Below are 16,281 nucleotides of genomic sequence, written 5' to 3'. Positions count from 1 at the left end.
TGGCTAATTTGTGTGTCCAAAATAGAAATTTGTGGGCCATTCTGGTTGTAAATCGCTGTTTAAGACATGGACATTTTTGGACAAAATGGTACAAAATCTCTATTTTAAGAAACCAAAATAGCTTGTATTAATGTTATAGTATATTTGATTAATAATATAAATATTATGGTGATATTTTACTTACTTTTTTTTTTATAAATTAACAGGTAACTTCTTAGTTTGTCTTTCTTCTTCGAACTCGGCTGCTTCTTTTCAGGAAACTGGTCTTCACTGCAACTGTAAAAGCTTCAAATTAGTAACTTTGTTTGTATATAACACTGTTTTTAATTTAGATATTGATATTTTTATTGAAATCCTCAGTGCCTTCTGTAAAACCATTAAACTAATTTATTTACATAAGATACATTGCATCAGTTCAGTACATATGATATGTTCTTAATGAACAAATTGTATTGAATGACTAACTGTAGCAAAAATAAAATATCTTTACTATGTCGTGTGAAATTTATAATATATTAGTGAATACCACTATTTCTGTAAGTAAACTGTTCTAGGTAATAGCGCCTCAATGTCATGTCTAATTTAAAGTAAATAAGTAAATAAATAAATAAAAACAAAAAATATGAAATTGTATAAGTATTTTTATAAAGGTTTAAACATAGATTGTGTTTGCATGCAATTTTGTTTGAATATATGTAGTCTATATATTTCATTTAAAAAATGTTAGTTTAACATGATTTGAGTGTGTGTGTATAAAGAAAGTAAAAAGTATAAAGGTGTATAAGTGATAGTTGATTTTAGGAAATTGAAAAAAGTGCAGTAAATTCATTTTACAGATTTTACAAGGTAAAAGTCTGTTTGAAAATGTGTTCATCTACCATAGCTCTCAACTCACACGCTTTTGGCGGGTGTCACACGCCTTGTAAAGGGCAGACTCACCAGCCAAGCCTCCTGCACGCCCATTCATTCCAATGGGCGTCTGACCCGCCAAAAACAAAATCGGGTGATTTCACCCGCCTGTAAAACAAAAATGGTTGAGAGCTATGTCATCTACTATACAGAAAATATGCATACCTGAAGTTTGTGTTCATGCATATTGATATGCATGGAGCTGCAAGTAGAAATCTTGAAGACTTGTACAGTATTTGTGGTAGATGCTGCTTGCCAATGATATGACACTTGTACTCAGAGATATTCAGAGTACATTTGTAGTGCTGATCTATGATGATGCAGTTAGATGTAGAGGTCTTGAATGTGATTGGTGCATGGTCATGTGATTTTTGAGGTACATCCAATGAGGGAATGGCAGAGAGAGTGTAGTGGAAATGGTAGAAGGGCTGTTCATGTTACGATATGTCCGCAGACATGGCGGTAGTTCTCGGACATCGGGAGTTACATCCGGGGATTTTTGGGTTCAGAAGTCATGCAAATGAGAATAAGCACTGAAAGGGATTGGTCAGGAAAGTTTGGTGGGTGTGTTGTGCCAGGAAAGATTTTCTCAGATACTCTTTTTGCTGAGAGAACAAAAGATAGCTATGGCTGTGTGTTTCAGAAAACAGATTGTTTGGATTTTAGGAGATTCATGGATACATTGGTTAAAGGTGCATGCAGAAAGCTGTGGAGTAGCTGTAGATCTTGGATTCCCACATGTGGAAGTACACTGGCATGGAGTACTTGGAATGAAGTGGTTGGACTTGCTACCTCTCTGTGCTACTTTGGAGACAGAGCAACATCCAGACATAATTGTAATTCATTGTGGAGGGAACAGTTTAGGACATGTGACTGGAATTTTTTTGCAATTTGCTATGAAAGAAGGACTGAGGAAGGTTATGGACATGTTTCCTAATTCTCAAGTGATATTTTCACAGATTGCGCAGAGACAAATGTGGCTTCATTCTTCTTCATTTGGTCCACAAATGGAAAAAGCAAGGCGCAATGTTAATAAGGCTGTTTGTGGCTTTCTAAGAGATTTTGGCATGTCTTCTTTTCACAATGAAAATATTATGTTTTGTAGTACATACATTTTTCGCAGAGATGGAGTCCATCTTACTTATGCTGGCAATCAGATTTTTCTGAGAAATGTACAAAATGCATTGCGACCTTTTTTGGAATTACAACAACGATTTTGAAGTAGATGTTAAGTATTTACAATTTTTGACTTACAAACACACCCAAAGGCTCTTTTCAGAGCCACCACTTCTTTCCAGAGAAAATTACAATGTTTGTGATGGAGTAGTAACCCAAATTCGCGAACTGTCCACGGACTTGCACACTTGCACCCGAACAATTTAAAAGTACATTTTCAGTTAATCCATAATATTTTTCAATAAAATCTCACCATGCCACAAGTCCCACATAGCAATCTTGAGTTTCTATATACCTTTTGAAACTTTCCGATCCTTTTTTTGTGTTCGATCTGTCCGCGCACAGTGTGCATGTCCGCGGACCTCGCACAAGCACCCCTATAAAAGACCACGCCCAAGAGCTTATTCCCATTGTGTTTCTGGCTATTCTTCAGAACACAGTGATTTTTGCCGCCACCTGCAGACTACACCATCATCGACATGGCATCCTTGGCTGCTGAACTGCCACTTGGTGCTGCACCTGCTTCAGCACCAACCCCAGCCCCTCCACAACCACCACCTTCCCAAAGGCCTGAAGAGGGGAACAGGAGTGAGGATGCAGAGGAGGAAGAAGAGGATGATGAGAATGAGGTAGAGGAAATCCCTACTACCCGCACTAGACGTGAGTCTTGGGTGTGGCGGTTATTTTCCATTTATGGGAATGGTCCTAAGGCTAGTGCAAACCGTGTTATCTGCAGCTTTGGGACCACGACCATGAAGCGACACCTGAGGTCATTTCACTCTGGGGCTATTCGCAAGGTTGTACCTTGCCAAGAACGTAGTAGGTTGATTTCCTCTACTTCATCCTCTGTTTCTGATCCTGTCACCACAAGGACCACCTCTGTGGGACAGCGTCTTCCTCAAGCTGCCTCACAGGCCATACAGAATTCTGATGACCCTTACCTTTCGAGGGTCACAGTTGTATGTGTGTACTGTGACACAGTACTCTGCAGGGGGGAGCGACTTCTGAGTGCTTTTGAGACTCAGAGCACGAGAAGACCTGCTCACTACCCAAATAAAATCCACTCTACCTCTTCCTCTCTCAGCTCGCCCTTTCTTATCCCTGTGGTTGGTGCCCCCCCTTTACCCACCTTTCCCCTCCTCCCCTAGTGTGTCGTGTCTAAAAAGCCAAAAGAAAATACAAAATTACAAAAATCAAAAAAAATAAGGCTCTTTTCAGAGCCACCTTTCACGGTTAAAAAATAGAAGTGAAGAAAAATAAAGCAGGGCCCTTTGTATTTCTTAAAAGTCTGCAGACAGTTCGCGAACATTAAAAAAATTGGGGTGTTACCCTATTGTTACCATTGCATTTTTCTCTGGGAGGAAGTGGTGGCTCTGAAAAGAGCCTTTGGGAGGTTTTTGTATGTCAAAAATTACAAATACTTAACACCTACTTCAAAATGGATGCTGTATTTCTAAAAAAGGTCGCAATGCATTTTGTACATTTCTCAGAAAAATCTGATTGCCAGCATAAGTAAGATGGACTCCATCTCTGCGAAAAATGTATGTACTACGAAACATAATACTTTCATTGTGAAAAGAGGACATGCCAAAATCTCTTAGAAATGCACAAGCATCATTATTAACAATGCGCCTTGCTTTTTCCATTTGTGGACCAAATGAAGAAAAACGAAGCCGCATTTGTCTCTGCGCAATCCGTGAAAATATTACTTGAGAATTAGGAAACATGTCCATGATTTTCCCAAGTCCTACTTTCAAAGCAAATTGCAAAGAAATTCCAGACACATGTCCTAAACTGTTCCCTCCACAATGAATTACAATTATGTCTGGATGTTGCTTTGTTTCCAAAGTAGCACAGAGAAGTAGCAAGTCCAACCACTTCATTCCATGTACTCTATGCCAGTGTACTTCCATATGTGGAAATCCAGGATCTACAGCTACTCCACAGCTTTCTGCATGCACCTTCAACCAATGTATCCACGAATCTCCCAAAATCCAAACAATCTGTTTTCTGAAACACACAGCCATAGCTATCTGTTGTTCTCTCAGCAAAACGAGTATCTGAGAAACTCTCTCCTGACACAACACACCCACTAAACTTACCTAACCAATCCCTTTCACTGCTCATTCTCATTTGCATGACTTCTGAACCCAAAAATCCCCTGATGTAACTCCCGATGTCTGCGAACTACCGCCATGTCCGTGGACATATCGTAACATGAACAGCCCTTCTACCATTTCCACTTCACTCTCTGTGCCATTCCCTCATTGGATGTAGCTAAGAAATCACATGACCATGCACCAATCACATTCAAGACCTCTACATCTAACTGCATCATCATAGATCAGCACTGCAAATGTACTGTGAATCTCTCTGAGTGCAAGTGTCATATCATTGGCAAGCACCATCTACAAGAAATACTGTACAAGTCTCCAAGATTTCTACTTGCAGCTCCATGCATATCCATATGCATGAACACAAACTACAGGTATGCATATTTTCTGTACAGTACATGAACACATTTTCAAACTGACTTTTAGCTTGTGTAATCTGTAAAATGAATCTACTGTCTTTTTTCCAATTTCCTAAAAACAACGATCACTTATAAACCTTAATACTATTTACTTTCTTTATACACACACACTCAAATCATGTTAAACTAACATTTTTTAAATGAAATTTATAGACTACATATATTCAAACAAAATTGCATGCATGCACACTCTATGTTCCAATCTCAAAAATTAATACTTATACAATTACATTTATTTATTCATTTATTTATTTGATTACTTTAATTAAAGAATGACATTAAGGCACTATTACCAAGAACAGCTTAGTTACAGAAATGGTGGTATTCAGTGGTACATTATGAATTTCACAAGACATACTAAAGATATTTTGTTTGTTACAGTTACTCATTGCAATACAATTTGTTCATTAAGAACTTATCATATGTATTGAACTGGTGCAACGTATATTATGTGAATAAGATAGTTTTAATAGTTTTAAGGAAGGCGCTGAGGATTTTAATTAAAAAAATCAATATCTAAATTAAAAACAATGCTATATACAAACAAAATTACTAATGTATTTCTTTTACAATTGCAGTGAAGACCATTCTCCTGAAAAGAAGCAGCCGAATTTCAAGAACAAAGAACTAACAATTAAACTGCTCATTTTAGAAAAAAAGTAAGTAGAATATCACCATAATATTTGTATTATTACTCAAACGTACTGTGAAGTTAATTCTGTGCCTAGAAATAGAGATTGTGCACCATTCTGTCCCAAAAAAAACCCATGTCTTAAACAGCGGTTGCAGTCAGAATGGCATACAAATTCCTACTTTTGGACACACAAATTACCCAACTCAACCGCTAGAATTTTCATATTATAGAACAAACAACTGTTTTTATTGTATACGTTAGATTTACTATTTGTACTTCTCCACACCACCAGCTTATTTTTTTCTGTCATCTGAACCTGAGTTTAGTAACATATTAATTAAAGAATACACATCCCTACTAGTTGTAGTTCCCAATGCACAATCAGACACCATTACATACATTATCTTACTCAAACACTCATGGACACAGCACACATACATTGCAGAACACCCCAACCCATACCTTCTTTATTTTTTTTACCAGACCCTAAAGAATGCCTACCAAAAGTCAAGTCCGTAGAAAGCAACGCACAAGTAGAGCAAATGAAAATAAAAGTGTCCAAAATAAGCATTCATCTCTAGCAGAATTTGTAAAAAAAGTTGAAACAAAACAGCTAATACAGTCATTTAGTGAAACACAAGAAGTTTCAAGTACAAAAACGTTGCCTCCTCTATCAAAATGTAAAACAAATCAAAAAACAATTAACAAAAAATCAGCCATCACTACAGATAAAACTACTTCTTTACATTTTAATATAGTGCAAAGTAAGCATACAAAGAAAAGTATTTTAGCCAAAATGTACCGTCACAAAGTCCTTCAAAATCTTATAAAAACAGGAGAGAAATCAGGTTCAATGCTTAAAACCTATCGTAGGAAATTAATTTTAGAAGCGTTGATAGATAGTGCAATTCTTCTCAAAAGAAAGTTATTTATTTTAGTGTTAAACAAAATGAAACCACTAACAAAACTAATAACTAAATTACAAAAAAGACTTCTCAATAAACGAAATGTCAACAGAAAGAACTTCTTAAGTATATGCAGAGGTGAATGGAGTCAGTCTACGAGCACAGAACCATACTTTAATGAAGAAGCGTACAAACAAAAGCAAACAAATACAATTGCCCTACATAGCAGTGGACGAGGTTATGAAAAAGTGAATAATACCATAATGGAACAAGAAGTATTCCTTACAAAAATATGCCCTGAAAACTTAGAATTACACCTCCATTCAACTGAATCAGAACGTCTAGTGTACAAATGGCCATGCACATCAATATGTAACATTCCTAAACAATTTTTCAAGTCTTTACGCCAATTCCTCAATCAATATGTACAAAGCAAAGACAAAATCAATATTAATCTACTGCAAAATATGGATAACTGTCCAGTGCGCAAATACACAGGACTACAAGGACATTCATTGGCCTGCATTACAGGACCTACTTGTAAAACCACCTTCCATGATATCAAAAGAATATCAACACATCATTCAACTATAAGAAATCTAGTCTATAAACTGTACTATGCTAAAAGTCCTGCTTTAGCACTAGCAAATTTAAATAACATTCTTCTACATGGTACATCGAAAGACCTACTTCAAGAAGTTGACTATATCCAGAAAAAATATTTTGGAAGTGAAAGCCATTTACAGAATGAAATAGCTTTAAACCAATTAAGCAACAATTCTGCACATGGCAACTTTTTGCTAAACACATACAAAAAAGAAATACTAAAATTTAAAAGTACATCAGCTGAAGTACCAAACCATGTATGTGTATGTTGCCGTAGAACTTTTCATAAAAGTAACACAAAAACTGTAGACCTATCATACAAAATAGAAGACAATGAAGATTCTAAATGGTTTGAATTAGCTCTCTACCTTGTAGCAGAAAACAAATATGAAATAACTGAGCCCTTAATACTTTGCAGTTACTGCACTACAAAATTTGACAACAACCAAACTCCTTCACGTGCTATCACAAATAATTTGGATTTATACCCAGTCCAAAACCCCTACAACAACTTACTTTATATGAGAGCATCATAATTCAAAGAGTACACCCATTTTAAGCAATAAAACGCCTTCAACCAAAAACAGCAACATTACCTCCCTCTGAATTGGTAAAAGGCATTCGTGGAAAAGTAGTTTATTTACCATTAGATCTAAAAGAAAATGTGCATACTCTAGGAGTGCAACGTCCAATGCAGCAATCTTTAATTACCTTAGTAAATTGAGTACTTACAAAAGACAAAAAAATATGGCAACAGCTGGTAGATTTATATAAAGTTAGACAAGCCTTCCAATATCTTAAAGAGAATAATGAATATTACAAAGACATTAATATTGAAGAAAACTTGAAAGATACAACTGAAATAATTCAAGAAACACAAGAAGCTGGTCAATTTGAGCTACTAGATCCTGCTACAATATCAAATACTGTAGACCATTATACTATTCATCCTTTGCACTGAAATGACACCGTAGAAGATGTACTGGAAACTTACCAAATACGTCAAACAAAAGGATCGCCAATCAGCATATGGGAAAAAAGTATAGAAGCACATGCTTTTCCTCTACTCTTTCCTACTGGCAAAGGAGGAAGGTATGATGATAGACCTATTCAAATATCAGCTTCAGAATACCGCTCATTACGGATGTATTCTGAAGATCCCAGATTTAGACAAAATGTGGAATACATATTCCACCTACTGTTTGAAATTGAACTAGCAACTTTATGTTACAGAGTTGCACACATATTAAAATCAGGATCACACTTTCAAAATATGACAGCTACACAATTATTAGAAAAAGTGCAACAAAAGGATGAGGTTTTACAATCAAATATTACAAATCTATTAGCAAATATGCGTGGTACTAAAGAGCACTGGTTTCAACGTCATGGAGATGTACGTTGTATGATCAGAAACCTTGGCCCACCCACTTGGTTTGTTATATTAAGTTGTGCAGAATATGCATGGGAAGATTTATGTGATTTCCTACGCATATCAAATAAAAACAAAACAAACATAGATATACTAACACCTGGAGAACTTTGTTCTTTGGATCCTGCTAATGTTTCAAGATATTTTCACCATCGCTTCATTGCTATGCTACATTTTATTTGTAATAAAACTGTTCCTCCCCTTGGAGAAGTGCAACACTTCTTTTGGAGAAAAGAATACCAAGCCAGAGGAGCACCACATATCCACATGCTTTTATGGATTAAAGATGCTCCTAAATTTGGTCAAGACAGTGATGCCACTGTTTTACAGTTTATTGAAAAATATTTCACTTGTGAAATCCCATCAGAAGCCACAAATAGTGATCTTCATGCACAAATTTTACAATTTCAAAGACATAAATGTGGAAAATATTGTCGTCACAAATACAAAAACAAAGGGAAATACTACACCAAATGCCGATTTGGTTTCCCTAGACCAGTTACAAATACAGGTCAAGTGAATAACCTCATGTCTTCAGTTAGACATACTGTTAAAGGTAAGTTTACCTAAAAATACATGTTACATAAAAAGAAAAGAAGAAGAAAAATATATCAATGATTATAATGCAATCATTGCCCACTTATGGAATGCAAACATAGATGTGCAGTACATTGCAGACAATTCTACTGCAGTTGCACGATATGTCACAGCATACATAACTAAAGCAGAAAAGACAGAGCTCCAAGACCTCTGGAAAGACCTGTCATCAGATAAAACAGTGTCTCAGAAATTATACAGCTTGGGCATAAAAATGCTCACCCATAGAGAATGTGGATCATATGAAGCATCTGATCATTTAACTGGTACTGCATTGTATGGTAAATCTGAAAATATAGTATGGCTAAGTCTTGGTCCAGCTAAATCTAGAAAAAGAGTTCTAAATCATATGAAGATATAGAAACAATAGCCAAACATGATCCCAACAGCCAAGACATTTTAAAAAACAATTTATTGGACACATACTACCCAAACAGAAGTAATACTTTGGAAAACATGTATCTATAAGACATAGCCCAAAACTACACATACAAAAATAATATGAAACCTGATGAAATAAAAGGTAAATATAGAGTGACAAACTGTGAAGGCAGCTTAGTTAAACTCACTAAACCAAATTTAATTAATCATATCAAATTGTCATTAAAGACTCTTCAACATAAAGAAGTATATTACATGTCCCTGCTACAACTCTTCAAACCATGGAGAAAAGAAGAACAATTACTAGATAACTATGACTCATATGAGGATGCTTTCAAAGCAAATGAAAGCACTATAACTGATGTAAACTTTACACTGTACAAAACAATGTTGCACAATGAACAGCAACACGAAGAAGAACTCCAAGCCCAACTAGATAAGGACACTCCTGACAGTAGTCAACCTTCTGTAACAGGAAGCCAAGAATCACTGGGAGAACCACTAATAATAAATGAGGCAGAATTAGCTATGATAGAAGTAGAAAACACCATGTGTCAGTATGAAGATAAAGAAGACCTAACTATACTACAATCAAAACTAAACAATGAACAAAGTAGCATTTTTCAAGAAGTAACAAAACAAATTGCACATGGTGTAAAACATGAAAATAAAGAATGTTCCTGCCATAATTATAAACCTATACTACTGTACGTCAGTGGTGATCCTGGTTCTGGCAAAACATTCCTAATCAAAACCATTAGTAAGTTCCTTCAACAATTCACAAACAACAAACTGTCAGCTGTTGTCATTGCCCCCACAGGTTTAGCTGCCTACAACATAAGTGGTGTTACATTACACCGATAACTACTATTACCAGTAGAACACCAGAACAAATTAGACTATTACAAGCTTTCTGCAGAAGCTGCAATGGAATTACACAGAGTATTGAAACAACTGAAAATGCTACTAATAGATGAAGTGAGCATGGTCTCCAACCTGATGTTAGCTTTGATTCACCTCAGTTCACAAGAAGTACTCAAAAGAGACTATGAATAGCTCTTTACAGGAAAACACATTATTGTTTTTGGAGATCTGCTTCAATTAACACCAGTAAAAGGTGAGCCTATTTTTAAAACCTTAGGACACAAACTCTGCCGTAAAACTGTTGGCAGCATTGGAAATGTCAACCTTTGCCAACATATCTATTACAGAGAATTAACAGAAAACATGCGGCAATCTGCAGATCTCACTTATGCCGACATTTTAAAAAGTATCAGAGTTGGTATACTTTCTAAAGAAGCAGAAGCAATATTGAAAACCCGGCACATTAATGCACTTTATGGCGATAATGCATGTGCTACAGATGTTATGGAACAATTAGCCCACAAAAATGTCAATTGTATGGCCTTAATGCCAACTCTTGCAAGCTGTTTCAAATTCAATGAAATCATGCTAAGTAAAGAAATGCAACCAATCATGGAAATTATTGCCACAGACAAACTAGATGTACATGGTATGACACTACCAATGTGTGACCAAGCCACAACAAGACTAACAGGGCAATTCATAGAATTTCGCAGAAAAGTGTCGCAAGCGGCTGGCGCAGAGTGTCCGCGTGCGATTGTCTGCGCCAGGCGCGTGCGCCAAAACCGATTTCCGCGCACAGCGTATTCATGGATTTTAGGCTCCCAAACCAGCCGTGGCGCAGAGTATCGCAGCAACCCTGCAGCAGCGCCAGTAACGCCCCCAAGAACGCCCTTGTGCAAAGAAAAGCCATCAAAATCGCTAAATCATCGCAAAGGGCTGCGCTAACCCTGGACCAGTTGATAGGGCTGCCAAACAAGGAACGCAAAGCGGGTAACTTGCATATCAGGGGTACGCGGGAAGTTTTACATGCGATTAGCCAGGGTACGTGTATGACAGGGGTACGCGTGAAGTTAAACACGCGATTAGCCAGGGTACGTGTATTACAGGGGTACGCGGGAATTTTCACACGCGATTTGGCTGGGTACGTGTATGACAGGGCTACGCGTGAAGTTTTACACGCGATTAGCCAGGGTACGTGTATTACAGAGGTGCGCGGGAATAATCACACGCGATTTGGCTGGGTACGTGTATTACAGGGGTGCGCAGGAATTATCACACGCAATTTGGCTGGGTATGTGTATTACAGGGGTGCGCGGGAATAATCACACGCGATTAGGCTGGGTGGGTCCTCACAGGTGTACCCTGTACACCCTCCACGGCCCCTGCAGGCAGCCCACAAAACAGGGGACTACCCTGCACACCTGCTCATGTCTCCCACCCCCACCCACCCCCAGCAGTGTGGGGCAGCCTCCACCAGGCCCCCACTCATGTCTACCACCCCCCCACCCCCCAGCCACCATGGGCAGCCTCCACCAGGCCCCCACTCATGTCTCCCACCACCCCCACCCCCCCAGCAGTGCAGGGGCAGCCTCCACCAGGCCACCACCCATGTCTCCCACCACCCCCACCTCCCAACCACCATGGGCAGCCCCCACCAGGCTCCCACCCATGTCTACCACCCCCCACCCCCCAGCCACCATGGGCAGCACCACCAGGCCCCCACTCATGTCTCCCACCACCCCACCCCCCCAGCAGTGCAGGGGCAGCCTCCACCAGGCCCCCACCCATGTCTCCCACCACCCCCACCCCCCCAGCAGTGTGGGGCACCCTCCACCAGGCCCCCACCCATGTCTCCCACCACCCCCACCCCCCAGCCACCATGGGCATCCCCCACCAGGCCCCCACCCATGTCTCCCACCACCCCCACCCCCCAGCCACCATGGGCAGCCTCCACCAGGCCCCCACTCATGCCTCCCACCACCCCCACCCCCCCAGCAGTGCAGGGGCAGCCTCCACCAGGCCACCACCCATGTCTCCCACCACCCCCACCCCCCGGCCACCATGGGCAGCCCACACCAGGCCCCCACCCATGTCTCCCACCACCCCCACCCCCCAGCCACAATGGGCAGCCCCCACCAGGCTCCCACCCATGTCTCCCACCACCCCCACCCCCCAGCCACCATGGGCAGCCCCCACCAGGCCACCACTCATGTCTCCCACCACCCCCACCCCCCCAGCAGTGTGGGGCACCCTCCACCAGGCCACCACCCATGTCTCCCACCACCCCCACCCCCCAGCCACCATGGGCATCCCCCACCAGGCCCCCACTCATGTCTCCCACCACCCCCACCCCCCAGCCACCATGGGCAGCCTCCACCAGGCCCCCACTCATGTCTCCCACCACCCCCACCACCCCAGCAGTGCAGGGGCAGCCTCCACCAGGCCCCCACCCATGTCTCCCACCATCCCCACCCCCCCAGCAGTGTGGGGCACCCTCCACCAGGCCACCACCCATGTCTCCCACCACCCCCTCCCCCCGGCCACCAAGGGCAGCCCACACCAGGCCCCCACCCATGTCTCCCACCACCCCCACCCCCCAGCCACCATGGGCAGCCCCCACCAGGCTCCCACCCATGTCTCCCACCACCCCCACCCCCCAGCCACCATGGGCAGCCCCCACCAGGCCACCACTCATGTCTCCCACCACCCCCACCCCCCAGCCACCATGGGCATCCCCCACCAGGCCCTCACTCATGTCTCCCACCTCCCCCACCCCCCAGCCACCATGGGCATCCCCCACCAGGCCCCCACTCATGTCTCCCACCTCCCCCACCCCCCAGCCACCATGGGCAGCCCCCACCAGGCTCCCACCCCCACCCCCCAGCCACCATGGGCATCCCCCACCAGGCCCCCACTCATGTCTCCCACCTCCCCCACCCCCCAGCCACCATGGGCAGCCCCCACCAGGCTCCCACCCATGTCTCCCACCACCCCCACCCCCCAGCCACCATGGGCAGCCTCCACCAGGCCCCCACTCATGTCTCCCACCACCCCCACCCCCCCAGCATTGCAGGGGCAGCCTCCACCAGGCCCCCACCCATGTCTCCCACCACCCCCACCCCCCCAGCAGTGTGGGGCACCCTCCACCAGGCCACCACCCATGTCTCCCACCACCCCCACCCCCCGGCCACCATGGGCAGCCCACACCAGGCCCCCACCCATGTCTCCCACCACCCCCACCCCCCAGCCACCATGGGCAGCCCCCACCAGGCTCCCACCCATGTCTCCCACCACCCCCACCCCCCAGCCACCATGGGCAGCCCCCACCAGGCCACCACTCATGTCTCCCACCACCCCCACCCCCCAGCCACCATGGGCATCCCCCACCAGGCCCCCACTCATGTCTCCCACCTCCCCCACCCCCCAGCCACCATGGGCATCCCCCACCAGGCCCCCACTCATGTCTCCCACCTCCCCCACCCCCCAGCCACCATGGGCAGCCCCCACCAGGCTCCCACCCATGTCTCCCACCACCCCCACCCCCCAGCCACCATGGGCATCCCCCACCAGGCCCCCACTCATGTCTCCCACCTCCCCCACCCCCCAGCCACCATGGGCAGCCCCCACCAGGCTCCCACCCATGTCTCCCACCACCCCCACCCCCCAGCCACCATGGGCAGCCCCCACCAGGCCCCCACTCATGTCTCCCACCTCCCCCACCCCCCAGCCACCATGGGCAGCCCCCACCAGGCTCCCACCCATGTCTCCCACCACCCCCACCCCCCAGCCACCATGGGCAGCCTCCACCAGGCCCCCACTCATGTCTCCCACCTCCCCCACCCCCCAGCCACCATGGGCAGCCCCCACCAGGCTCCCACCCATGTCTCCCACCACCCCCACCCCCCAGCCACCATGGGCAGCCCCCACCAGGCCCCCACTCATGTCCCCCACCACCCCCACCCCCCCCAGCAGTGTGGGGCACCCTCCACCAGGCCACCACCCATGTCTCCCACCACCCCCGCCCCCCCAGCAGTGTGGGGCACCCTCCACCAGGCCACCACCCATGTCTCCCACCACCCCCACCCCCCAGCCACCATGGACATCCCCCACCAGGCCCCCACTCATGTCTCCCACCTCCCCCACCGCCCAGCCACCATGGGCAGCCCCCACCAGGCTCCCACCCATGTCTCCCACCACCCCCACCCCCCAGCCACCATGGGCAGCCCCCACCAGGCCCCCACTCATGTCCCCCACCACCCCCACCCCCCCAGCAGTGTGGGGCACCCTCCACCAGGCCACCACCCATGTCTCCCACCACCCCCACCCCCCCAGCAGTGTGGGGCACCCTCCACCAGGCCCCCACCCATGTCTCCCACCACCCCCACCCCCCAGCCACCATGGGCATCACCCACCAGGCCCCCACCCATGTCTCCCACTCACCAGTCCGGTGAGTGCACATGCATGTGTGTGTCATCCATGTGCATGGTGTGTGTGTAAGGGCTTCTGTTTGTGTGCCAGGTGAGGGTGTGTGCGCCTGAGTCGTTTGGGTCACCCATGTGCTTCATGCAATACATTCTGCGCAGCAGCATTTGGCCATAGCAGTATCCCTTCTGCCAACAGTAGACATCTAGCCCAACAGCACGCCAGTTGCCCTTGAAGTGTCACCTTGCCATAACATTGTTGCTTATTTTTCTCTGTTCATTCAGGCAGATTCTTTGCATTCCACCACTTTTACTAGGCATTTCTCAGTCCTCTAGTCACATGTCTGACATGGCTATGGTAAAGTGGAGTGACTTTGTTACCTGGATATCATTTGTTTAGACATGTCCCTGTGCAATCGGACCATTTTGGACTGGCAGCTCCAGGTGAAAAATCAGACCTGTTTGAATTAGAAAAGCTATTACATGAGGGAACTGGACTGAATGAATAAGTGCTGCCCTCCTCTCCATCTTCACTCAATAGCAATGGTACATGCCATCTGTGTGATGGCATGTGTATTTCACCTGGCAATCACAGGCCAATGTGTGATGCCACTGCCAGGCAGCATGCAGAAAATGTGTTCATCTTCCATCTTGGTGTCATCAGTGTGTGCCATTTGCCTGCCCTTCATACGCAGTGAGGGTGCATGCATGGGAGGGTTTTAGTCATGTGGGACATGTGTCAATCAAGTACTGGTTCTGTTGCTTCTCAGCCCTCATTGTGTGCCATGGTGCTAATGCCTGTTTCCATTTGTTTGCTTTTATGTCTTTGCAGGGGAAGACGCACCTGATACTGCTGGGGTTGTGGAGATGGTGCAGACCCAGGAGGGGTCCGAGGGCCGACCGACCACCAGTGAGGGACGTGGTGTGGTGGTGGGGGAGAACCCACAACTGCTGCAGGTCGTGCTCTCAAGGGGTGTCTCTGGCTGCACCTCCCCCGAGCTGTACTCAGGTGTTGATTCGGATGATGAGACCTACGTGCCGTCGCAGGTGAGTGTTCCTGGGAGGGATTCTGTTCTGTCCCACCCACCTGCACCAGGGTCAGAACCCTCAATGGGGATGTCAGTGTTGGCAGCTATGCCTTTTGTGGTTACGGATGCAGGGTCACACTCCGCGACATCTGATCCTGTTCCTGGGCCAGCAGATCAGAGGGGGAATGCAGTCCTGCAGCCTCAGGCAGTGCCGGCACACTAAGGCGCAGTTCGCCTTGCCCCAGACAGGTGTGGTGCCCGCCGACGTGGTGGCCGTACGCCACCTGGCAATACCGCATGGGAGCAATCCATTTACGGTATGGCAACCCAACAGGCAGCATCATCAGAGATGATGGCTCAGGCCATGGATAAGGTGGCCACTTCCATTGTCCCCCCCGAAAGGCTGATGGAGCGACTACAGCAGGCAACCGACTCCATCTGCCAGTCACACAGGGAGGACATGTTGGCGTCCAACAGGGACAGGCGGGCGGCACTGGTGACTCTGCAGGAAGCCATCTCCATAGAGTCCCAGGGCCACAGGGAAGCCCTGAGGCTGGAACTCATTCACCTCAGGACGACTCTTGTTGAGCTTGAGGCTTCAGCAAACCGAAGGACAGAACAGCAGCTGGAGCCTCTCACCCGTACGCTCTCAGCTGAGATGCAGGCAACTAGGGCGGAAGTCCGGGCATCCCGTGAGTTGTTGCATGGGGACCTCCGCACACTCATCCTCCAGAACGAGACCTACCACACCCGCATGCTTGCAGCCATGGAGGAACAGACTAGGGCCTTGCG

The sequence above is a fragment of the Ambystoma mexicanum genome, chromosome 6q (genome assembly GCF_040938575.1).
Source record: "Ambystoma mexicanum isolate Mex_15411 chromosome 6q, UKY_AmexF1_1, whole genome shotgun sequence".
Classification (NCBI taxonomy): domain Eukaryota; kingdom Metazoa; phylum Chordata; class Amphibia; order Caudata; family Ambystomatidae; genus Ambystoma; species Ambystoma mexicanum.
This window is presented reverse-complemented; position numbering follows the sequence as displayed.